The following is a 27,298-nucleotide window of genomic DNA, read 5'->3' as shown; positions in this document are numbered from 1 at the left end:
AAACTAGATCTGCAAAGAAGAACCATAATCCATGACCATGAAAGAGATAGAGACGTATTGCAGCAATATTCAGACCAGCATCCATGATCTCCTTCTGCACTTCCTCCATAATGCCAACAATGCATGATATGCTCCCCCTGAACCTGTGCCATTCGATCTTTGACCAATCCGCAACCCAACACATGTACGCATATACTTCAGATGAACCTTGCGTACAACCAACAATCAGAAGAGATTCAACAACAAGATGATGCATCAACAACCCCCAGCTTTTGCCTGAGGTATTCAAAGGTCTCCCTAGGCAATGGTTTGGTGAGTATATCAGCAACCTGTTCCTTAGAAGGAACATACTCCAACTTGACCTTTTTTTCAAGCACTTGTTCCAGGAGAAAGTGATACTTAATTGGTATGTGCTTGGTTTTTGAATGCATGACTGGGTTCTTTGAAATGCTGATTGCACTTGTATTATCACATAAGATGGATATGGGTGGTGTACAAGTGATTTGAAAATCCTGCAAGGTCTGCATCATCCAAAGGAGTTGAGTGCACCAAGATGCAGCAGCAACATATTCTGCTTCAGCTGTAGACAAGGCAATCGAACTCTGTTTCTTGCTGAACCAAGATTCTAATCTGGAACCCATAAAGAATGCAGCACCACTTGTGCTCTTCCTGTCATCCACGCTTCCGGCCCAATCTGCATCTGTATAAGCATGAAGTGTGAGATCTGTATCTCTAGGATACCATAAGCCATAGTTTTGAGTCCCTTGAAGATATTTGAAGATTCTCTTCACTGCCTGAAGATGAGTTTCATTTGGATTTGCCTGAAATCTTCCAACTATTCCCACTGCATGCATGATGTCTGGTCGGGTACCTGTCAAATAAAGTAGACTTCCAATCATAGATCTGTAAGTTGGTTGATGCACTGCTGCTGATTCATCATTTGCACTGAGGTTACATCCTGTGACCATGGGTGTACATACTGGTTTTGCTTCTTCCATACCATATTTCTTCAAAATCTGCTTGAGATACTTGGTTTGAGACAAGAAGATCCCTCCTTCATTTTGTTGGATTTGCAAACCAAGAAAATATGACAATTCTCCAAGCAAGGACATTTCGAATTCTTTCTGCATCACCAAGGCAAAGCTTTGACTCATAGATTCTTCATTGCTGCCAAAGATAATGTCATCTACATACACAACAAGTATTAGCAATTTGTCATTTTAAATTTTTATATAAAGATTGCTATCTGCTGATCCTTTTGAAAAACCTTGTTGATGAAGATATTTGTCCAAACGATAGTACCAAGCCCTTGGAGCTTGTTTAAGACCATAGAGAGCCTTTTTCAATCTGCATAAAGATTTGGATCATTTCCAAGAATGAAACCATCTGGCTGCTCAATGTATACTTCTTCTTTTAAGTCTCCATTCAGAAAGGCTGATTTCACGTCCATTTGAAATACTTTGAACTTTTGAAAGCTTGAGAGAGCAAGGAACATTCGGATGGCCTCAAGTCTTGCAACAGGAGCAAAAGTTTCTTCAAAATATATTCCTTCTTGCTGTGCATACCCTTTACAAACAAGTATAGCCTTGTTTCTAATTACTTCCCCATTTTCATTCAACTTATTTTTGAAGACCCATTTTGTCCCTATAACATTCTTATCCTTTGGTCTAGGAACCAACTCCCAAGTGTTGTTCTTTTCGATCTGCTCAAGTTCTTCATCCATTGCTTTGACCCAACATTCATCTTTGCATGCCTCTTTTACATTTTGTGGTTCAATGGATGAGAGTAATGCCAAATAGCTTGAAGCTTCTGCAATTGTTCTTCTTGTTTGTACACCTGCTTCTTTTTGCCCCGAAATCTGAGATTCTGGATGATTCTTCTGAACGTACCTGGATGGAGTCTTCTCTTCTATCCTTATCTGTTCCTCTGGTACTTCTTGAGGTTCTTCTTCTTCATCATTCTGTCTTTGAGGGTAGTCTTCATATTCTTCAACATTTTCATGATTTACTTGCCTAGGAATGTATCCTTTTTCATCAACCACTACATCAATGTTGTCAACAATTCTTCCAAGTCTTTTATTGTAGCACTTATATGCTTTGCTGTGTGGAGAATAACCAAGAAGAATGCCTTCATCTGCTCTAGGTTCAAGTTTGCCAAGTTGCTCATCAGTATTCTTAATATAGCATTTGCTCCCAAAGATTTTGAAGTGTTTTACCGAAGGAGTCTCACCATACCAGAGTTCATGAGGAGTTTGAGTGTTGTTCACTCGGACATTTGTTTTATTGAGAATAACAACCACAGCATATGCAGCTTCACCCCAGAAAGTTGCGGGAGTTCCAGACTCATCAAGCATAGCACAGGCCATTTGTTGGACTGTTCTATTCATCCTTTCCACCACTCAATTTTACTGAGGAGTTCTAGCTATAGAGAATTCCTTTCTTATCCCATGTTCTTCACAGAAATCGAAAAATTCATTTGAGGTAAACTCCCCACCTCTGTCAGACCTGAGGCACTTAATTTTGTAACCTGATTCATTTTCAACCAAGGCTTTGAAGGATTTGAATTTTTCGAATGCTTCGTCTTTGTGCTTCAAAAGTCCTAACCAAACAAACCTGGAGAAATCGTCAATGAATAATATCAAGTATTCTTCCCCTCGAGGTGACCTCATCTTGAAAGGACCACATACATCTGTATGGACTAGTTCAAGAGGCCTGCTGGCTGATCCTTCCTTCTCCGGGAAGTTGGTTCTGGTTTGCTTACCAAACTGACATGATTTGCATATAGTGTTGTCTGGAATTTTGATATCTGGAAGACCACGAACTACCTGATATTTGCATGCCTTCCTTATTTGTGAAAAGCTTGGATGCCCCAACCTCCGGTGCCATAACCAATGTTCATCATCCTTGCTCAAATAGCATTGTTGTTGTCCTTCTTCAAATATGTATAGATTATTTGGAGTTCTTCTACCTTTGATCACTGTTTTCCCTGTATCAAGATCACGAACGCTGCATCCATTTGATCGAAATATTACCTCGGTTCCTTGATCACACATCTGACTGACACTCAGAAGGTTATGCTTCAAGCCATCAACATACAAAACATTTCCAGCTTTGACCTTTTCTTTTAACTGAGCTGTGCCTTTTCCTTTTATAGCTGCTGGAGTATCATTTCCAAAAGAAACTTTCTTTCCCTTTTCTAAAGCAGAATATGATTCAAGTTTTTCTTTATCACCTGTCATATGCTTCGAACATCCACTATCGATGTACCATAGATTTTCCTGTCCCTCTGCATAAAAGGCTATCCCACATCTTTTTGATTGTGGTTCCTTTATTCTCCATGTTCTGGTGCTTGAGGCTTGTTCCTTTGTCTGCTGAAATCTACTCCTGCATTCAGAATCTTCATGACCGAAGTTATTACAAATAGAACATTCAATTTCATTTTCAAGAGCCGAAAAGTTGTTATAGGTCCTTTTTGTAATCCCAGTCATACTTCTTTGTTTTTGAGCTTCTCTAGTCATGATTGTTTTATATGCAACACATTGAACTGCTTTGTGACCAAAGTTATGGCAAGAGAAACATTGGCCATTGAAGAAACTTCTGCGGTTATCAAATCTACCACCCAAATGATTGTAATTCTTATTGTCATCCATTCTTGAAGCAAATTGAGAAGATTTTACCTGTGGCTGCTTGTAGCTTTTGTTCACCCTTAAGACAGATTGCCCCTGGTTTACCTGGTAGTATTTGTTAGTTCTTGATGTAATTCGTCCCTGCTTTACTTGGTGATCTCCATTGTGCTTTTGCTCATTCCTTCTTGCTGCATCAAGATAACTCTTTAAGGTGGATGCTTGAGATTTTTCTCCATTATACCCCAGACCTGTCTTGTTTAGCGGAGAACGTTGTACATTGATGATCTCATCCAGAGTTTCAGATCCTTTTACAAACTTAAGATTAATAGCCTTTGTTTTCTCAATTTCTTTTCTAAGGCCAACAATTTCACCTTCTAACTTTTCAAGATATTTTTCTTTTTCATCAATTTGAAATTGTAGAGTATCAATGATCATATTCTTTTCTTCTATACATGTCTTAAGTCTAGAAATCTCTTCATAAAAACTATCCACATATATAGCATCCATGTAATCATCATCTTCAAATGCCATTAAAAGTTTATAGTCATTACCTCGTTCATCTTCATCACTATTTGATAGACCATCACTGTCTTCATGAGTGTAGTAGCTTTTCTTATTTGCATTATGTTTCTTGTTCCATCTGGCAGGTTCCTTTCCTTTGTCAATCTTATCCTTATGAGGACATTTGGTAGCATAATGACCTACTCTTCCACAAGCAAAACATTTAAAAGGTAGCTTACCTCTGAACCTTCCAGTACCCCGTTGAAGATTTCTGACAAAATTTTATTCTTCTTCTTCTTCTGGCACGTGACTTGATGCATAGTAGTCTCCTTTTCCTGAAGCCTTAAAAGCAGCTTCTCTCCTGTCTGATGGACCTCCTTTTCCCATTTCATAAGCAGTTAGAATTCCGTGTAGCTGAGACATAGTAAGAGTTCGTAGATTTTCCTTTTCTTCTATTGCAGACACTTTAGATTCAAACTTGGGGGACAATGATATTAGGACTTTTTCAACCACAACAGCCTCTTTTATTTCTTCACCCAAGTTTTTCATACAATTAACAATCTCATCTACCCGAAGGAAATAGTTAGTGACACTTTCATCATTATACATTCTGAGATTCTCATACTGAATCCCGAGGGTTTGAAGTTTTGCACGTTTTACCTGTTCATCTCCTTCGTAGCTCAAAACAATCTTGTCCCATATTTCTTTTACGGATTTATATTGCATAACCTTCACGAATTCAGATTGAGATAGACATCCTAGAAGAGTATTAACCGCCTTTGCATTTGTTTCATATTTCTTCTTCTCAGCTGAATCTGTAGGAGTAGCTGATGGAAAAGTATACCCTGTTTCTATAATGTCCCATACTTCTGTACCCAAAGATTGAAGATAGGCAGTAACTCTTACCTTCCAATATACGAAGTTTGTTCCATCAAAAATCGGTGGCCTGATTGATGCTTCCCTCTCGTAGTTGTTCATGATGTTAGATCTTCCTTCAAGCGATCAAGCTTCTTCAGAAGGACCTGCTCTGATACCAATTGTTGGAAATAATACTGAGAGGGGGGGGGGGGTGAATCAGTATTATCTAATTCTTTTTCAATATATTTATACTTTGAATTATTGTATGTCAGTACCATAAAATAATGAGCATGAACAAGAAAAACAGATATTCACACCAAAGAACACCATATATAAGGTGGAAACCCAATGTGGGTGAAAACCACCTGCTGCAATATGTCTCTATCTTCTTTCAATTAGAAACTCCTTTTACAATGATTTTGTACTGGTGCAGTCCTTTACCAGTATGCAGGCTGTAACCTGCAGAGAGCTACAACTCTCTCTCCTGGAAGGGAGTTACAACCCCCTACTTCTTTTCTTTCAAGGACCACTTTTCATAAATTTTCAAACTAGATCCATGAACATCAATCAATCATCAAGTATATCTACATCAAACAATCTCCTTTTCCCAATTAGCACTGAATCAAGTAAACACTTCTCTGACAGCTGTACCCAGAACACAGTAACAGTAACCACACACAAAATTCTGAACCCAGAATACTGCAGCAATAGACAGAGGCAGCTAGATCATAATTTAAAGATATACGCTACTTCAACAACCTGAAACCTGCGTGCAGATCTATAAAGGATAATTCCTTCTTTCAAATATTCAGACACTAATTTACCCAGATTGTCAGATTTATAGATCAAGCATGCGCCTCATATAACAGATCAAAATCATACAAAGATACTATTATTCAAGCATAAAGATTATGACCCATCAATATAACTTATCCTTCTTTATGCGCTAAGGTTCCTCCTTCATTTAGATCTAGATCTGCACCATAACCCAATCACAAATATTTCAGATCTAGCACTTATTAGATATTCAATTCATTCGATGATACCTTGCCAAATGATCTTCTTCCTCTTATATAGTCTTAGGCCTTCCACAATACCACGGTCCAAAACCATAGGATCAAAAAACTGTTGGACTAATACCATGAACCAACCATGAAAGTGCGTGAGATCAACACTTTTGGATGCAATACCACGAACCAAAACCATAGGATCAAAAACTATCGGACTAATACCATGAACCAACCATGAAAGTGCGTGAGATTAACACTTTTGGATGCAATACCACGGACCAAAACCATAATAAACCAATACCACGAACCAAATACTTGGGATCAACACTTCTGACGAGGTACCATGGTCCAAAACCATAGGTTCAAATACCAAGGACTAACTACCATGGACCAAAGGTAAGTTCTCCAACATATACGCGCTTTTCCTTGCATGAAAGTGCGTGAACCATAGGTTCAAATACCAAGGACTAACTACCATGGACCAAAGGTAAGTTCTCCAACATATACGCGCTTTTCCTTGCATGAAAGTGCGTGAACTTTTTCTCTACATGAAATAAAATTTTCTCTGCATAAAAGTACGTGAACTTTTCTCTACATGAAATAGACTTTTCTCTGCATAAAAGTGCGTGAACTTTTCTCTACATGAAATAAACTTTTCTCTGCATAAAAGTGCGTGAACTTTTCTCTACATGAAATAAACTTTTTTTCTGCATAAAAGTGCGTGAACTTTGCTGCACTATAATTTATCATCTGAGATGAGTGGGTTGCCATCAAGTACAACATATGTATCATAATGCCAACATCTAATTCTAACCTTATATCATCCAAGGGCTCAGATTAAACTGATGAGCTCCTTTTATTTACTCTACCTATCTAATGATCTTCCAAGATTAAACAGTTGGTCAGATTTAATTATCTAATCTATTAACATGAAATTTAAAGCATGGCATAATCAAGATTAAATAGTTTGATTACCATGGATTGTGGCATGTATAACAAACTACACACAATCATTATTATGCAATAAATAGTAGTGGCATTTTGATTTGCAGAGTTTCATGGTCTTTTTTTTGTGGGGTTCATATTTTACACTTTTTTAAACCTTTTCTTATTCTTTTTTGTCCTTTGATTTTTATTTTAGGACATACCCTCTTTTCATTTTTTGATTTTTCAATATGGAAAACATTCGCGGAAAGCAAAGATATGTACATATTACAAGGCTTAACCGTAGCCAATCAAAATTATGACTCCTATTGGTATATGAACCTAACAATGGCTCCTCTTGGGGATGGAATTTCCTTGTGAAATGTCAAGAACATCTTCGACTAGTAGCCTGATCCATTGGGCCAATCCCATACATCTATATGCTCTGTTGTATAATCTTTGTGACTAAAACTTCTGAACTTAAAATACACCATTTTCTGCAAACTAAAATCTGATCTAACATAAACTTGCTGCTGAAAACTGAATTTATTCAAACTGAAATCCTACCTACTTACTTTAATCATCTTTCTGACTGCTAGTTATGTAAAATGAAATAGCCAATGCAACCATTCAAACATCATATACATTGGTGAATTTTTCTTCTTGTGCTTGTTTGTGATTAAAACTGAGATTCTAAAGCCATTTATAACCTTGTCAACAAATGAGAAGATAAAGAAATACTTGATTTCCTTTGTTGACTCTAGAAATTGTACAAAATGATCTTCCAAAATATACACACTATTTTTGAACTGATTTAAGCAACTGTACATCTGTTGTGGATGGCCTCCAGGCCATGAAACTGAAATATCACTTTCACCTTTATCACCCTGCATATTTTCAAACAAGCTTTGTGATGATATTTCTTCTGATTGAAATGTTTGACTGATGAAACCTTTATCATCTTGATCTTGAATCTGATTGTTAGTTAATGAAGAAAAATTCTGATTGCCTTCACTATCCAACCCATCAGTTATGGGATCATGAAAAACTTGGAAGGATTGCTGCAACTTATTACTCATAGGTTCAAATGGGACTTCACAAATTTCTAAAAGCTTCTCATCCTTTTCTTTATAGTTTTTTTACCACATTTCCTTTAAAAATTGAAATGATTTATAGAACATTCTTGCATTATTTGATTAGGTGTTTCAATGGAATTTGACAACTGTAATTGTGAAACTAAAGGATCTTGATCAAGAATTTTATTGTCTTCTTTGTTGTTAATGTCAATACCTAAAGATTGTTGATTTTTTATTGTTTTAAAGTTTTCTCTGATAAACTAAAATGAAGCAAAACAAAGAGGCAAAGAAGCTTCACTTATTTCCAAATTTTCTGCACTTTCTTCCTCACTTTCATAACTGATATGAATAAGATGATCATTGTTTTCAAGCTGATGAAACTGAATTTCCTTATCCCCAAAACTAGTTTATGATTGCTCTGTAATGTTAGTTTGGATTTGAAGAACATAATTATCATCAAACTGATCATAATTAGGCAAATCATTAAAAAAAGTAATGTCATCAAACATACACATTAGATCAGTAGATTGCTTCTCCACATATTGCTATATAAATCTATCTTCTAATCTATGGTGGTTGGAATTAGCAAGAATTTGTTCATGGCTATCAATCTCTTCCTTTTGTGAAATAAGTGTGTCATGGTGATTTTGAGCAAAAAAATTATCTTTCATGGTGATCTTCTGTATCCTTTCCTCTATCTTTCTTACCAAAATGTCGTGTTTTACCTTTGCAATGTTGTTTTCCTCTGCTTCTGCTTTCAACTTTTCTCTTCTAATTTTCAGACTAACTTTTACATCTACTGCAATGTTCTTCATTTGTTCCAGTGTTGAGGGGTTTCTTTCTCTTAGCTGAAATTCTATCTCTAGATCAAATGCTCTTAGGTAATGCAAAAGAGCTGAATCAGGGGGAGGTCTTATATTTGATGGCATTGAATAATAGGCTTGATTAAATCTATCTGAAAATTGTTGTACTATTTCATCTGGCTATCTTCTTAACTCATTATATTCTTATATGATCATAAGAAGATTGACTTTGATTATCCATCTATCAAGGAAAATTTTGACAAACTATTGGAAATTTGAGATGCTTGCATTAGGTAAATTATTGAACCAACTCTTTACTCTATTTTACAAAGAAAGAGAAAAAATCCTGATAATAACATCATCAATTTCAATTTCAAATAAGTCTAGATAATTCTCAAAACCTTGAATATGTTTTTAAGCGGTGATACCATTCTCTCCATCAAACCTAGGGATATACTTGTAATAATTGTTAGGGAAAGCATGGAGTGTAGGAGGTAAGATGAGTGGCTTATATCTATTAGGAACTTTATGAGGTGCTGGAATATGTACAGGGATTGTATGATTAGTCTTGATTGTTTGATGCTCCTTAATTGGAAAATGATCTTCATAGGAGTTAGAAGACTGTTGTTCAAATGTGTAAGGAGACTTTATATCTACATTTTTCAAAGGGAAATAATAAAAAATTAATCTAATCTCTTCTCTAAAATACAATATACATTGAAAAATTTTATCAATGAGAAAGAACATAATGTCTTGGATAATGATCCAAGTTAAAAGCCTGATCTTTTCACATAGTTCTTTTAGGTTGATTCCTCCAGTGGAGTCTTGATTGTGGAATTTATTTGGAGTCACTACATGGATGATTTTAACCTTTGTGTGTCTGATCACTACCTGCCATCATAGATAGGATCTAAACCTGTAAAACGATTCTGAAGAAAATGTTACTTCTCCTCAGGATGGTCACCATTATGTTATACTCAGTATTTTGTCAAGGTTAAAGAAAGAAGTCACCGAGGCAACCACAAACCAACTTTTAGGCTTAGGCTCTAGCCAACCTAAGTCCAAAGAGGGCTCTCTCTATATTATTTAGCTTTGTTTGATGGGATATTAGGCTAGTTATGAAAGTTCAAGGGGGTTTTAACTTGTGTTAAAGATTAGGTGGTGGAATTCTTGGAGCAGATGGATAGAGCTAGGTATTCAAGCCATTAGGCTATGAATTCAACAAATGGGTAGTGTATCTGGACCAGATCATTAAAGGGAGTGTTCACAGGGTAGGCTAACAAAGCAAAATGCAAATCTTTAGGCCTAATGGGTGAAGTAATTCTAACCAGGGTGAAAGGGCTCTTAAGAATCCTTGGACCGGGATCAGAATGAAGAACAGAGGGTGATCACGAACAAAGGTCAATAAAGAATCCTTTGCTATAGATCATAGGAGAAACTGTAGAAGCTAAGGAGCAGTTAAGAATTCCCTAGCTAAGATAGTTTAGGAGGAAACATTCAGAATGTAAAACAGTCAAGACAGAGTGCATTTAAGCAATTTCTGAAATATCATTCCTTGTTATACATTTAGATTTTTTTAATTTACACAAAAGATTATGGAAAAAACATAAAGAAAATAACATTGAACATGGGAGAATACTTATTTGTATTTTTCTTTACACAAGAATCCTATAAAATATCTTATCTTTATTCCTTGATCTGGCAAGCCAATCCAGTCATTGATATAATAGAACTCTGATTTGTGAGACAAATTATGTAGAAATGTCTTAGAATCCACCAAAAATACTTCAAATGAAGAAGTATTTATACACATTCTAAACTGAAATATCTTGAAAAACTATCAAGATTGGTTTTACAAATATCTCAAATTGTTTTACATCAATAGAATTCAATTAAAGGACACTCAAAACTAATGAATCTATTTGGCACTATATTTATGTATTTATGGCGATAAAAGAAGAGAAATTTGAATTTGATAGCAACTCTTAATTGATGATGAGGCATCCAAGTCACAAGCTGCATCCTTTCTTTGTGCATTCTACCCCAGCAATTCTGCAAAATTTGGGTCCATTGATACCTTTGTATATCTAAATCCGAGAAAGATATGTAAAAATTGAAAGAGGTTATTGTATATATGTATTTTTTTGAGATAAAACTCTCTCAGTTTCCCAAAATTGAGCTCTAGTGGTTCACAATATTCTCTGGACAAAGATGTCAAAAACAAGACTTTGCACAGTCCGAAAAATAGACTGTGAAGACATGCACTTATCTCACATTTTGTAATACCTGTGTAAAAAGTGAGAAATGTTTTTGTAGATTATCCTTTTAGGAACACAAACGTCCTCCAGTTTATCGAAATTCATCTTGGATTGGCTAAACTAGTTTCTGAAAAACTATGACTTAAACAGGAAATTTTTGAAGAATGTACCATTTCTGTTTTGATTTCATCTTTTAACCTTAAATTTCTTTTAACTGTTTTTCACTTTTACTTTGGATAAACTTCATTGCTGCTAGTGAAAATGTTTTCATCTCTGTTTAACCCTTATTGCCTCCATGTTTACTTTTACTATTTACTTTTACTACTTTGCTTTTTCATCTATCTTCACTTTGACATGAATATGTATGCTTTGTAACTACCTTCCTGTTGTTTGTCTTCATGCTAGCTACTTTACTTGACTTGGTCTTCAATCTGATACTCTTTAGCTCTGATACACTTTGACTATACTTTACTGTGTCCTTTTACCTTCACTATATATTTTAGGTTTTTACTATCTATTTCAACAGTAAATCATTTAATTCCATGTTTCCTTTGTTTGTCTTTTAACTATATGTTTCATTTTCTGTTTGAATAGATTTGATAACAATATCAGAGTAAACAGGTCTTATGACTAGTATTAAGATTGTTTATCAAGGCTTTGGTCTTTTGGTCACCTGTATAATAAAACAAACTGTTAGGAAAATGTAGGGTTGACAAGGAGGGTCATTAATGGCTTTAACAAGCTTTATAGGTCTATGAAGGCAGTCCAAAGTGCCTTCGGGAGGTAAACCATGCTTGAATTGGTTAGCAGAGGCTTCAGGTGGTGCAAAATGGTTACACAGGGTTTTACTGCATAAACAGGTGAAAACAAGCAAAACTGGGTTTTTTATGTTTAAACGGGTAAAGGTTTGATTTTTTTTTAATTTTGGCGCAAAATGAACAGTTGACAGTTTTGTCATTTAGAAAGAGGGAGGTAAGCGGTTTATTTCACACTGCTTTGGTGGGCTTGGTGGCATTCGGGAGGGGTCACCCGATTCCATTCATTGAATGAACGTAGCATTGGGCACTGGGCCAAAAGCCACTTTTTTGGGTGGGTATCGTTTGGCAGATGGTCCCACCCGAAATGGTTTATTAGGAGCGTTGGATGCGGGCCTTTAGATCAGATGGTGATCACGCTGTGAATGAGTGTAGAGGGTAAAAGGGGGGGGGGGGGGGGGGGGGGGATGGTTTAATTGTGGCAATATGGTGATTAAGCATGGGTTAATGATGAACTTAGGCAGTGGGAGTGATTTTTAGAGTTTTAATTAACGTAATCGCGAATCGACCAGTTAATGAGTTTTGTCATGGTTTGGGTGAAATTCGTAGTTTTATAGTTAAAACTAGGTCTAGGGATACTAATGTAAGGGATTTAATATATACATACGGGAAGGGGTATTAATGGGAATTAATAAATAAAATTAGAAGTTAATATGAAAATGACAGAAATGAATTGCGCTAAGGAGAATGTGTTTTCTGTCATTTGTTTTCTTTTCGCATATATGCATTATAACTTAGGCTAAAGTGTTTTTGTGGGTTTTTGGGAAAAATGGGTTTACATGGGGGTGATTACTTTCCCTAGGAAAATAGTGTTTTAACCTTAGGAAAAGGGGTTTTATTAGGTAAATGAGGGGGAATGAAGGGAGATGAATTTTTTATGGGGGGAATCTAGTACTTGTTGTCCTTAAGTCATTAAGCTGAGGGTCCAGTCCCTCCAAAAGTTAGAGAAATGCTCTGAGCCTCTTTGACTTAAAGGTTTTTGAGCACTTTGAATTTATTTATGGGAAATCAGTAAAGTAAAGGGGTGAAATGAATGGGGTATGTTAATTAATTGACTTTGTAAACCTTATGCATGCTTAATTACCCATTCACATTTGAAATATATGTTGAAAGATGATAAATGTGCTTTCGTCTAATCAATCAACATACTTCTACAACCTTTCTTATACTTACCCCTCTACTCATCCTACCATTTTTTTCTTCATTTTATTTGGGTGCATTTAGGCTAGAAAACCCTTATCCATTTTCTTTTAAAGTAGGAAACTATGTAATTCTAGCCTTATATCATCTAAGGGCTCAGATTAAGCTGATGAGCTCCTTTTATTTACTCTACCTATCTAATGATTTGCCAAGATTAAACAGTTTGGTCAGATTTTATTCTCTAACTATCAACATGAAATTTAAAGCATGGCATAATCAAGATTAAATAGTTTGATTACCATGGATTGTGGCATGAATAACAAACTACACACAATCATTATTATGCATAAAAGTAAATAGTAGTGGCATTTTGACTTGCACATTTTCATGGTATTTTGTTTTTGGGGTTCATATTTTTCACTTTTTTGGACCTTTTCTTATTCTTTTTGTCCTTTGATTTTTCTTTTAGAACATACCCTCTTTTCATTTTTTGATTTTTCAATATGGAAAAAAATTGTAGAAAGCAAAGGTGTTTACATATTACAAGGCTTAACCTTAGCCATTCAAAATTATGACTCCTATTGGTATAGGAACCTAATAGATTAAAGGAACATTTTTTGCCTATAAAAGAAGAGGAATTTTTATTTCTTCTATTTTTTCTTTTATGACACCCAAAATTGTAAGTCTCAGCATAAGTATTGTAGATGTCAGGATTAAATCCTAACTCATTTTTTATATTCTTTTGGACCTTACTTCTGAGACACTCCCTTTGCAATGAAAGTATTATTTGATCTTGTATTTCTTCCAAAGAAATATCTTCAATATTTATTTTGTTCAATTCCATATTTTATTTGACAAGATCAAGAAGCCTTCCTAATATGACTACCAAATAGTGTTTAAGATAAGTAGAATTATTGAGATCTAGAGTATTATATAGTAGACTTTGGATTGTGCAATAAAATTCAAGTTGTTAACTATTGTAAAGTCGTTGCAACATATGAAATTCAGCATACTGATTAGTTTTGGGAGTAGTAATACCATAAAATTCTTTAATTTATGCTTTAGATAATTCTTCCATTGATTTTTCAAACTGCATAAATTTTATCTTCATGACGAAGGTGATCCCATCATAATTTGACTACTCTTATGAATCCCTAAGTAATTCTTAATGCTAATTCCTTTCATGAAACTCGTTGCTTGTATTGGGCCTTCTGTGCCATGGTTGTTATTTGAATAGTCATCAAAAATTCATCTTTTGATATGCAATTAAGATTAATTATAGGAGAAAAAATTTGGTTTTCTTTACTGCAAGAAGGATACTTATTAGTATTAGAGGGATCATAGGGAACCGTAGAATTTGATCCATACTTCATTTTACACCATTTATCCCAGGTAGATTCAAAACAGTTCAAAACCATTATCTTCACCAGCGGTTCTTGGCATTTTAACCTCAAAAATTTATAATACCTAATTTTCCCTTTTCTTGGATGACTTTGGATATTCCTCCCTCTTAACCATATTTATTTGGGAAATTCTAGAGTGTAATATTTCAAAATTTTCACTAACCAAACTAATGGATTTCTTTATTTTTCTACTTCTACTAGCCCATAACTCAGTTGTTTCTAAATTATATCAAAATAACTACTAATAAAAGGAGACATGAAAAGTTGGTTTTCAAATTCCCCAATATTTATTGGATATGGCAGCTCTATATCTGGAAAAGAATCCTTCAAATTGGCATAAAAGGACATAATGATATATAACATTTCTTAAATGTATTATATCCTCTATTGATGTTGTATTTGTAATTCATCAAGATAATTGACCGAAGGATGAAATTCAGAAAAAATTTCTTTAGTTTTTATAACATCTTGAGCCAAATCATCAATATTTTGCATAAGGTAAAGAGTTGATAATTGTTACAATTTTGTAACTTGATAAGTTCATATGGTTCTTCCTTTGAGGGTTTTCTATAGTGGCGAAATTCAAGATCTAACGAATGGTTCATCTCCAAATTTTGGAGTAGAATTTTGAGGACCATGTTTTCTTTCTTAGAAATATATTATTCTTTCTCCTTCCTTTTCTCTATAAGAGCACTAGACAACACTTCATCTCTTTGGTATTATCATCGATATGCATTTAGGATAGTTTAAATATTTCTCATTATGCCCATCCATTGTGGAAGGAAGAGATTTATTAACTTAAAAATCTTTCATTTGTACATGAGGAATTTCTTTTTATGAAGAAGGGGCTTTATAACCTTGTAAAAAATACTTACAGGTAGAAGAAGATAGTAATATCTGTGATTGTAAATGGGCTTTAAGATCAAAGTTAGAAATGGTTATATAAGGAGTGGTAATGGATTTGTTTCATTATGATCATCCTAATATTAGAACTTAGGGAGCATGTGATAGGATTTGAGAGGAAGTATATCGTAATCTAATTACTAGGTCAATATTTGTTTCAGCAACTTAGAATCTTTGAGGTTCACTTTCCAAAAGATAATTTTGGCTTAATTGTTGGTATGTATGTATCCATTCCTAAGGAAGAGTAAGATATGAAAAGCCAAGGGTTATGGGAGAAGAATTTCCTAGGCTAACCACCACACCTTTAGATTGTGCACGGTTAAGCATTTAAGATTTAAGATTTGGCATAGTTGTCGATACAAAGCAAAGGAAAATGGTGGAATGAGGATGGGGAATTTCATAAGAAGGTGTCATTTTAAAGCCAGTGAATTGGGAGTATGCGTGTAATAATTTAATAATATGAGGGTCTATTAGAGAGCCTTGATAGCATAGTATAATTAAGGACCAGATAGGGACATTGTGAAGAGGGGCCTCAAATCCTCCCAATAATGTATTTGTGAAATTATTATGGCAAGAGTCTATGACAAAGGTGAGACATGAAACAATAATTCATATTCAGAATAAAGGATTTATTTCAAACAACATTAGACCAAGATGTACATAGTTGTATTCATGAACTAATCCCCATTCAATGTCTTCATGTTTGATCAAAGGGATTTGATATACTAGTTGGGATAAGGAAATCACAATAGTCACAGATATAAAATGAAATAAAATTGCATTGCATAACTAGAACATAAGAAGATCATAATTTTTTTGTATTTATATAGGATTAATTTCCTAATTGGGATTGGGTTGGAACTCTTGGGTAAAAATCTTGGAATCATATATTTTATCATGAGAAAGTCTATTAAGGATAATGGAAATCCATGAATATTGTGTCTTTTTAGTTTATGTATTCTTAGTGGGTGAGAATGAAATACTACCTATTATTTCTTCTATTGGGACTTTGTACACTATATTACGTAAATAGTAAAGAAATTCTATCGAAGAGAGTAAGAAATGTAACACCTGCAAATATGAGCTTGAACCAATAGTGGACTTTTACCCTTAAAATGTCCAACTCCTCAGCAATCGCCTATAGAAGGCCCTTGAATTTCACATTTTCTTCCAATGTTCCATGTCTCGCTTACTAGACAATTATAACACATTGCTCAAATATTGGCTCTAATAACAAATGAAGGCGGAAAAGTTCTTGGGAGTGTTCTATATTGAGTTCCTTTAAGTGATACACGAATTATGCTTTGATACTTGTACTTCTAAGGACCTGCTTGTTCTAAGATGTAACCAAAAGAAAGCTATTGGAGTGAACGACATTTCTAATTGGCATCAAGGCATTCGATTGATCAACATTATATATATCTTATAATACTATGAGAGTGTTGGAAATAATACTGAGAGGGGGGGGGGGGGTGAATCAGTATTATCAGAAAAACTTTTTCATTTTATGCTCAGAAACATATACGCTACTTCAGTTAAGTGAAACAACATGTACATGCTACTGTGTCTAAAGAAACCAGCGTATAACAAGAAAACTTATGATTCAGTAGCTTATCTTCAGTAAATGCATCAGGACATTATTAACCATGATAGTAAAACAGGTTCAATATAACAGAACAGATCATCACACAAAAACCACACACATGAACACCATGATATAAGGTGGAAACCCAATGTGGGTGAAAACCACCTGCTGCAAGTCGTCTCTATCTTTCTTTAATAAAAACTTCAGTTTACAATCTTTTGTACTGGTGCAGCCTTATACCAGTACGTAGGCTACAACCTGCAGAAGGCTTCAACCTTCTCTCGTTTTCCAGCTTCTCCTGGAAGGGAGCTACAACCCCCTTAGCTCTTGTACTAGCTAAGATACTAGTACGTAGGTGCTGGCCTACAATCTTCTTTCCTTCAGGTACCACTTTTCATACATTTTCAGACTGGATATTCCTGAAGCACAGCATTACAATCTAAAGACCACAATTCATTCAACTTTCATAACAGATCATTGAAGCACAAAACAACCAATACTAGCATCATCAATCTTTGAATCACTGAACCACTGAAAACCCTGTCAACACCAGTCACCAGAACACAGAGCAGACTATAGAACTCTGCAATAGCAGTTAGACCCAACTGCAACCCCAAAAATCAAACTTCAAAGATATACGCTATTTCAATGAGAGAAACCCGCGTATACACGCGCTTTTACCAAAGACAACCTGCGTACAGATCTAAAAATAAATTCTCTTAACTTGCAGCTGTACCGGACTTCAGTTAGACCCAGAACATAACATTGCGTCAGTATGCAGATCTAGAAATACGCATAATCAACCATATCATAATAGTGCATTTCAAACCATTTGATCCCGATCTATCCTTTCATCAACCGATGTGATCTCTCCTTAGCTCAGATCAAGCAATGTAGCATCAACCCAGAACCTGCATACTAGATCTCTTTCTTCATTAGATATTCAAGACTTTTCAGATGCCTTTGCCTAATGATCTTCTTCTCCTTATATAGCCTTAGGCCTTGCTCAATACCACAGGCCAAAACCATAGAAATCCAATACCATCAGCTTCAAAACTAGGGATCAACACGTCCGTCGAGACGCCATGGTACAAAACCATAGGCACAACTTCCAAGGAATAACCGCCACGGACCAAAGATAAGTTTTCCACATACACGCTCTTTTACTGAAGCCAACCTGCGTGTACACGCGACTTGGTATATAGTGAACCTGCGTATACGCAACTTGGTATATAGTGAACCTGCTTGTATACGCGACTTGGTATATAGTGAACCAGCGTGTATATATTTTCTCTTCATACTTGTAGTCTGATCATCAATTCCTTACTGCTATCCTTCTGCACTATGATTTGTCATCAGTGTGATTTGCCATCAAGGACAACACTTGTCTCATAATGCCACACTTATGCCAAAATGCCAACAATATCCCCCTTTGGACTTGATGGCAACTCCAAGATCCTTAGAATCATTCTCCCCCTTTGTCATCAAGGGCAAAGGGCTGTGCTCCCCCTGTGAATGTGCTGATATCTCTGCTCTGCTGTGCTGAACATGCTCCCCCTGACTGTAGGCAAGATCTGCAAAAGATGTTCTTCAAAAAGAACCAAGACTTTTACACCATAAGGGACCTTCCTATCATCAAAAGACTCAATTCATACATCCATACTCCCAACCAAGAGGGGACACATCAGAAACATCCAATTATATTACATCATTCATCCCAGGCATAGTGGGGAAACCAGCATAGGCCGTTACATGACCTTGACACCAAAGAAAAAGAGATATGACATAGAGACAACAAATCTAGACCAAGACTTATGAGAGTCACCAGCAGCATTTGATAAACATCATTTATATCAGCAACCAAGATTTCCTTCTGAGCTCCTTCTCTTGAAACCAACAACAGTTGTGAACTAGGACCAAAAGCATCTAAATGCCAACAATGCTTTATGAGACTTTAAGCTGCTCCCCCTAAAACTGTGCCTGCTGCACCCCCTGAAATTGTGCCTGAAGAATTCTGGCATACCCATCTCAGACCTTCTCCACTCAGAATTTGCCCTTGTTGTTCAGAACTCCATATACACGATTTCACCTGCAAAAATCAGCGTATGTACGCGGATATCCCTTATACAAAATGCGTATACCAACTTTTCTTTAGAACAGACAAGCTTCAACAGCAAGATGAAGCATCAACTACTCCCAGCTTCTGTCTGAGATATTCAAAAGTTTCCCTGGGCAGTGGTTTTGTGAGAATATCAGCAACTTGTTCTTTAGAAGGAACATACTCCAACTTGACCTTTTGTTCAAGCACTTGTTCCCGGAGGAAGTGATACTTGATTGGTATGTGCTTGGTCTTTGAATGCATGACTGGATTCTTTGAAATGCTGATTGCACTTGTATCATCACATAGGATAGAGACAGGTGGAGTGCAAGTGATTTGAAAATCCTGCAAGGTCTGCATCATCCAAAGAAGTTGTGTGCAACAAGATGCCGCAGCCACATATTCTGCTTCAGCTGTAGATAAAGCAATCGAACTCTGTTTCTTGCTGAACCAAGATACTAATCTGGAACCCATGAAGAATGCACCACCACTTGTGCTTTTCCTGTCATCCACACTTCCGGCCCAATCTGCATCTGTGTAAGCATGAAGAGTGAGATCTGTATCTCTAGGATACCATAGGCCATAGTTTTGAGTCCCTTGAAGATACTTGAAGATTCTTTTGACTGCCTGAAGATGAGTTTCCTTTGGGTTGGCTTGAAATCTTCCAACAATTCCTACTACATGCATAATGTCTGGTCGGGTACCTGTCAAATAAAGCAAACTCCCAATCATGGATCTATAAGTTGGTTGATGAACTGCTGCTGATTCATCATTTGTACTGAGGCTGCATCCTGTAACCATGGGAGTACATACTGGCTTTGAATCTTCCATGCCATACTTCTTCAAGATCTGCTTGAGGTACTTGGTTTGAGACAAGAAAATACCTCCTTCATTTTGTTGGATTTGCAATCCAAGAAAGTATGTCAATTCTCCAAGTAATGACATTTCAAATTCTTTCTGCATAACCACGGCAAAGTTTTGACTCATAGCCTCTTCATCGCTGCCAAAGATAATATCATCTACATACACAACAAGTATTAGCAATTTGTTATTTTCAACTTTCATATAGAGGTTGCTATCTGCTACTCCTTTTGAAAAGCCTTGTTGGTGAAGATATTTGTCCAACCGATAGTACCAAGCCCTTGGAGCTTGTTTGAGACCATAGAGAGCCTTTTTCAATCTGCATACAAGGTTTGGATCATTCCCAAGGATGAAACCATCTGGCTGCTCAATGTATACTTCTTCTTCTAAGTCTCCATTCAGAAAGGTTGATTTCACGTCCATTTGAAATACCTTGAAGTTCTGAAAACTTGAGAGAGCAAGGAACATTCGAATGGCCTCACGTCTTGCAACAGGAGCAAAGGTCTCTTCAAAATCTATTCCTTCTTGCTGCACATACCCTTCACAAACAAGTCTAGCCTTGTTTCTAATTACTTCTCCATTTTCATTCAATTTATTTTTGAAGACCCATTTTGTCCCTATGACATTTTTATCTTTTGGTCTAGGGACCAATTCCCAAGTGTTGTTCTTTTCGATCTGCTCAAGTTCTTCATCCATTGCTTTGACCCAGCATTCATCTTTGCAAGCCTCTTTCACATTTTGTGGTTCAGTGGAAGAGAGTAATGCCAAATAGCTTGAAGCTTCTGCAATTCTTCTTCTTGTTTGTACTCCTGCTTCTTTCTGCCCCATAGTCTGCGATTCTGGATGATTCTTTTGAACATATCTGGATGGAGTCTTCTCTTCTATTCTTGTCTGCTCCTCTGGTTCTTCTTGAGGTTCTTCTTCTTCTTGAGGTTCTTCTTCTTCATCATTCTGCCTTTGAGGGTAGCCTTCATCTTCTTCAATGTCTTCATGATGAACTTGCCTAGGAATATATCCTTTCTCATCAACCACTACATCAATGTTGTCAACAATTCTGCCAAGTCTTTTATTGTAGCACTTGTATGCTTTGCTATGTGGAGAATAGCCAAGAAGAATGCCTTCATCTGCTCTTGGTTCAAGTTTGCCAAGTTGCTCATCAGTATTCTTAATATAACATTTGCTCCCAAAGATTTTGAAGTGCTTCACCGAAGGAGTCTCACCACTCCAGAGCTCATGAGGTGTTTGAGTGCTGTTTACTCGGACATTTATTTTGTTGAGAATAATAACCGCAGCATGTGCAGCTTCACCCCAGAAAGTTGCGGGAGTACCTGATTCATCAAGCATAGCACGAGCCATTTGTTGGATTGTTCTGTTCATTCTTTCCACAACCCCATTTTGCTGAGGAGTTCTAGCTGTAGAGAATTCTCTTCTTATCCCATGTTCTTCACAGAAATCGAAAAATTCGTTTGAGGTAAACTCCCCACCTCTGTCAGATCTGAGGCACTTAATTTTGTGTCCTGATTCATTTTCAACCAAGGCTTTGAAGGATTTGAATTTTTCGAATGCTTCATCTTTGTGCTTCATAATCCCTAACCAGACAAACCTGGAGAAATCGTCAATGAATAATATCAAATATTCTTCTCCTCGAGGTGTCCTTTTCCTAAATGGACCACATACATCTGTATGGACTAGCTCAAGAGGTAGGCTAGCTGATCCTTCTTTCTTTGGAAAGTTAGTTCTGGTTTGCTTTCCAAACTGACAAGATTTGCATATAGTGTTGTCTGGAATTTTGATATCTGGAAGACCACGAACTGCCTGATATTTGCATGCTTTCCTTATTTGTGAAAAGCTTAGATGCCCCAACCTCCGATGCCATAGCCAGTGTTCATCATCCTTGCTTAAATAGCATTGTTGTGGTCTTTCTTCAAATATGTATAGTTTATTTGGAGTCCTTCTTCCTTTGATCACTGTTTTACCTGTATCAAGATCACGAACACAACATCCATTTGATCTAAATATTACCTCTGTTCCTTGATCGCACATCTGACTGACACTCAGAAGATTATGCTTCAATCCATCAACATACAAAACATTTCCAGCTTTGACCTTCTCTTTCAACGGAGCAACACCTTTTCCTTTTATGGCTGCAGAGATATCGTTTCCAAAAGAAACTTTCTTCCCCTTTTCTAATGCGGTATATGACTCAAGCTTTTATTTGTCCCCTGTCATATGCTTCGAACATCCGCTATCAATGTACCATAGACTTTCTTGACCTTCTGCAAAAAAGGCTATCCCACATCTTTCTGGTTGTGGTTCCTTTATTCTCCATGTTTTGACATTTGAGGTTTGTTCCTTCTGAGTTGTCTTCCGGAACCTGCTCCTGCATTCAGAGTCTTCATGACCAAAGTTATTACAAATAGAGCATTCAACTTCATTTTCAAGAACCGAAAAGTTGTTATAAGTCCTTTTCATGGTTCCAGTCATTCTCCCTTGCTTTTGAGCTTCTCTAGTCATGATTGTCTTGTAGGCAACACATTGAGCTGCTTTGTGACCGAAGTTATGGCAAGAAAAGCATTGGCCATTGAAGAAACTTCTGCGATAATCAGATCTATCATCCAACCGATTGTAGCTTCTATTCACATTCTTTCTTGGAGCAAATTGGGAAGATTTTATCTGTGGCTGATTGTAGCTTCTGTTTGTCCTTAAGGCGGTTTGTCCCTGAATTTCTTGATGGTCTTTATTTGTTCTTGAGGTAAACTGTCCCTGATTCACCTGATGACTTTTATTTGGCCTTTGCTCGCTTTTCCTTGCTGCATCAAGATAACTTTTAGAGGTAGAGGCTTGAGATGTTTCTCCATTATATCCCAGACCTGTCTTGATCAGAGGAGATCGCTGCACATTGATAATCTCATCCAAGGTTTCAGATCCTTTAACAAATTTGAGATTAATCGCTTTTGTTTTCTCAATCTCCTTTCTAAGACAAACAATCTCACATTCCAATTTTTCAAGATGTTTTTCCTTTTCAGTCAGTTGAAATTGTAGAGAATCAATAATAGCACTTTTCTCTTCTAAGCAAACTTTGAGATTATTCATTTCTTCATAAAAGCCATCTACATCTATAGCATCCATGTAGTCATCATCTTCAAAAGCCATTAAAAGTTTATATCTATTACCTTGTTCATCTTCGTCACTATTTGAAAGACCATCACTATCTTCATGAGTGTAATAGTTTTTCTTCTTTTCATTCTGTTTCTTGTTCCATTTAACAGGTTCCTTTCCCTTGTCATTCTTACCTTTGTGAGGACATTTGGCAGCATAATGACCTAATCTTCCACAAGCAAAACATTTAAAAGGTAACTTACCTCTGAACCTTCCAGAACCCCTTTGAAGATTTCTGACAAAATTTGATTCTTCATCTTCATCTTCTGGTACGTGACTTGCTTCATAATAATCTTCTTTGCCTGAAGCCTTGAAGGCAGCTTCTCTTCTGTCTGATGGACCTCCCTTTCTCATTTCATAAGCGGTTAGAATTCCGTGAAGCTGAGACATAGTAAGAATTTGCAGATTTTCCTTTTCTTCTATGGCAGACACTTTAGATTCAAACTTGGGGGACAAAGATCTTAGAACCTTTTCAACCACAATAGCCTCTTTTATTTCTTCACCCAAGTTTTTCATGCAATTAACAATCTCATCTACCCTAAGGAAATAGCTAGCCACACTTTCATCATTATACATTCTGAGAGTCTCATACTTAATCCTGAGAGTTTGAAGTTTAGCACGCTTTACCTGTTCATCTCCTTCATAGCTCGTGACAATTTTGTCCCATATTTCTTTTGCAGATTTATAGTGCATTACCTTCATGAATTCCGATTGAGATATACATCCCAATAGAGTATTGACTGCTTTTGCATTTGTTTCATATTTCTTTTTCTCGTCTGCATCTGTAGGAGTAGCTGAAGGAAAAGTGTAGCCTTTATCTACGATATCCCAAACTTCTGTACCAAGAGATTGAAGATAGGCAGTCACTCTTACTTTCCAATAATTGAAGTTTGTCCCGTCAAAAACCGGTGGCCTGATTGATGCTTCTCTTTCGTAGTTGCTCATGATGACCGATCTACCTTCAAGCGATCAAGCTTCTCTGAAGGACCTGCTCTGATACCAACTGTTGGAAATAATACTGAGAGGGGGGGGGGTGAATTAGTATTATCAGAAAAAACTTTTTCATTTTATGCTCAGAAACATATACGCTACTTCAGTTAAGTGAAACAGCGTGTACACGCTACTGTGTCTAAAGAAACCAGCGTATAACAAGAAAACTTATGATTCAGTAGCTTATCTTCAGTAAATGCATCAGGACATTATTAACCATGATAGTAAAACAGGTTCAGTATAACAGAACAGATCATCACACAAAAACCACACACATGAACACCATGATATAAGGTGGAAACCCAATGTGGGTGAAAACCACCTGCTGCAAGTCGTCTCTATCTTTCTTTAATAAAAACTTCAGTTTACAATCTTTTGTACTGGTGCAGCCTTATACCAGTACGTAGGCTACAACTTGCAGAAGGCTTCAACCTTCTCTCGTTTTCCAGCTTCTCTTGGAAGGGAGCTACAACCCCCTTAGCTCTTGTACTAGCTAAGATACTAGTACGTAGGTGCTGGCCTACAATTTTCTTTCCTTCAGGTACCACTTTTCATACATTTTCAGACTGGATATTCCTGAAGCACAGCATTACAATCTGAAGACCACAATTCATTCAACTTTCATAACAAATCATTGAAGCAAAAAACAACCAATACTAGCATCATCAATCTTTGAATCATTGAACCACTGAAAACCCTGTCAACACCAGTCACCAGAACACAGAGCAGACTATAGAACTCTGCAATAGCAGTTAGACCCAACTGCAACCCCAAAAATCAAACTTCAAAGATATACGCTATTTCAATGAGAGAAACCCGCGTATACACGCGCTTTTACCAAAGACAACCTGCGTACAGATCTAAAAATAAATTCTCTTAACTTGCAGCTGTACCAGACATCAGTTAGACCCAGAACATAACATTGCGTCAGTATGCAGATCTAGAAATACGCATAATCAACCATATCATAATAGTGCATTTCAAACCATTTGATCCCGATCTATCCTTTCATCAACCGATGTGATCTCTCCTTAGCTCAGATCAAGCAATGTAGCATCAACCCAGAACCTGCATACTAGATCTCTTTCTTCATTAGATATTCAAGACTTTTCAGATGCCTTTGCCTAATGATCTTCTTCTCCTTATATAGCCTTAGGCCTTGCTCAATACCACAGGCCAAAACCATAGAAATCCAATACCATCAGCTTCAAAACTAGGGATCAACACGTCCGTCGAGACACCATGGTACAAAACCATAGGCACAACTTCCAAGGAATAACCGCCACGGACCAAAGATAAGTTTTCCACATACACGCTCTTTTACTGAAGCCAACCTGCGTGTACACACGACTTGGTATATAGTGAACCTGCGTATACGCGACTTGGTATATAGTGAACCTGCTTGAATACGCGACTTGGTATATAGTGAACCAGCGTGTATATATTTTCTCTTCATACTTGTAGTCTGATCATCAATTCCTTGCTGCTATCCTTCTGCACTATGATTTGTCATCAGTGTGATTTGCCATCAAGGACAACACTTGTCTCATAATGCCACACTTATGCCAAAATGCCAATAGAGAGTGTAACAATTGGATAGGTTCCTCTCAATTTCTCCCAAACCTTAGCCATAAATCTGAATTTCTATATTTATATCTTTAAACTCCTTAATGAGTTTCATATTTAAATATTTTAAAGGAATTTTTGCCACATTGAACAAAAAAATAGGATTAGTGATAAATTTACCTCTTAGAATTGAAGAATTTTTTGGCTACTGTGGTTTTTCCAACTCCTCCAAATCCCATAATACCCATAATTGTGGCATGCTCGTCCTTCCGCAACCCTCTTTGCAATGTGACATGCCTTAACCACCATAAAATAAAACTAAAATATATGTCTCTCTCTCTCACTCTCTCTCTCTCTCTCTCTCTCTCTATATATATATATATATATGTTGGGTCCCTATAATACTAGTGATTACCCCATTACTATTGTAGTTATACCCCTTATTTATATTGTTGTGCCCCTATTACCCCCATATTGTTATTTCTGTGCCCCATAGAATCCCTCTATTGTTATTTTTGTGGCTTTATATTATTATTGTTAGGTCGGCTGGATTATATTGTGACTCCTTAGACTCCTATATATAGAAAGGAGGTTTTGTCATTTGAATCATCAAAGAATTGTTCATTTATGTAATGTAAAGGAGGTTTCCCCCTCGAAGAGGCTGAATTCTAAGGCGTTGATCTATCTTTTCTATCTTTTCTTGAGCTGGTTTCATAACATTTGGTATCAGAGCTTTGGATTCTAGGGTTTCGCTGCTCCAAACAGGTCATCGTGGAATTTTCGCTATAACTTTTTTTCTGTGACGTTTCAGAAGTCACAAAAAAAACCCATTTGAGAAGAAATCGCGCTGAACCTTGGGTCCGAATTTCAGAGCTTTTTACGCGATATTTTCGGAGATATGATCTGAGGAAGTTGGTCTTTTTGCAGACTCCTGAATTACATTCAAAACAGGTGACCTGGGGAAAATTGTCATAACTTTCTCTCTGGGGATCAGATTGAAATTTCGTAAGAAGGTACAGAAAGAGGACTAGCTTTAGTTTCTTTTATATCTATTTCAGAACCAAATATCAAAAATTGTACACGTGGCACTTCATACAACTTCGCTCTTCTGGAAAGGTCTATAATCAGGTCATCTTGGGAGATTGTGCATAACTCTTTCTTGGAGAATCCAATTTGGATCAGACTAGTGGCATTGGAAAGAGGACATAGAGAGCTACTACAGGTCACAAATTCAGAACTAGATGATTGGAAAGTACAGAGATACATCAGAGGCAATATCGAGCTCCTACAAAGTGAAAAAAGGTGTGTAGATTTTTTTTAAATTTTTGCTTAAGCTTGGTTTGAAATTTATTTTGAAGGAATTCAAAGGGCATAGTAGAGCATTATTATCGGTAACTGATGCCCCGAGGAAAGAAAATGCAAACACCTAGTAAGGAACCTGAAAGCTCTAGCATGACTCATGAAGAAGAGGAAGAAATGCTACATGATATATCAAAATTACAAGAACAAGTGCAACAAATGTCACGCTCACAAAAGTTAACAGATGCTAAGATAAATGGCGTGGAAGCTAAGATAAATGGCGTGAAATCTAAGATGAATGGCATGGAAGCTAAGATGGACAATTTGAAGATAGATTTGAACACAAATATGAAGACAGGCATGGTAGATTTGAAGACAGATTTGACAAATTTTCTACAAGAAATACTTACTAATGGTGAAAAGG

Source organism: Pinus tabuliformis, chromosome 1_1, assembly GCF_031772625.1.
Source record: "Pinus tabuliformis cultivar Carrire ecotype Pingquan chromosome 1_1, CPIR1, whole genome shotgun sequence".
Taxonomy (NCBI): Eukaryota; Viridiplantae; Streptophyta; class Pinopsida; order Pinales; family Pinaceae; genus Pinus; species Pinus tabuliformis.
The sequence above is the reverse complement of the archived record's forward strand: the minus strand, read 5'-3'. Positions refer to the sequence as shown.